Source organism: Photinus pyralis, unplaced genomic scaffold, assembly GCF_008802855.1.
Source record: "Photinus pyralis isolate 1611_PpyrPB1 unplaced genomic scaffold, Ppyr1.3 Ppyr1.4_LG10, whole genome shotgun sequence".
In the NCBI taxonomy this organism is placed as follows: Eukaryota; Metazoa; Arthropoda; class Insecta; order Coleoptera; family Lampyridae; genus Photinus; species Photinus pyralis.
The window spans coordinates 16,612,698-16,613,279 of record NW_022170250.1 but is presented as its reverse complement, the minus strand read 5'-3'; positions in this window follow the sequence as shown (position 1 = coordinate 16,613,279).

Genomic DNA, 582 nt, shown 5'->3' with positions numbered 1-582 from the left:
AACACAAATATAAACATACAGAGTGCTTGATATTGTCAATTTATACAGAGTGTGTCGGTACAACACTACTGATTCACAGCGCCGCGCCGCGCCGGAATAACAGTAATAATTTCAACTGTTACCGTTGTCTTAACCAAATGGACGTTCCCTATTCTATTCCTGGAATAGGTTTCTTGCATATTGTAATTAAAGATTGGTTGACGTCACGCAGAAAACTCTACAAGCCGCATGCGTATAAATAACAACCGCGAAAGTGGGTAATGTTTGTACAGATCTGCAAGAGGGGAACATTCATATTTTGACAACGTAAAAGCATGTGGAGCTTTAATGTTTTGTTTATCTTATATAAATCTTTAATTCCTCTATATCGATAACAAATCAGAAGGGCATTGTATAGTGATTTCAATCAATAAAACTCCACGGTTATTTTCAAGTGAAAATGTACGGCACACGCATGTTTTCAAGATGGCAATGGTTACGATCACCCGTTGACCAAACGGTTTTTTTGTAAAACACTAATGCGTGGGAATGTAAATTTACAACGGAATACATCTGGTGAAAACACCAAACACCAACGTTCAA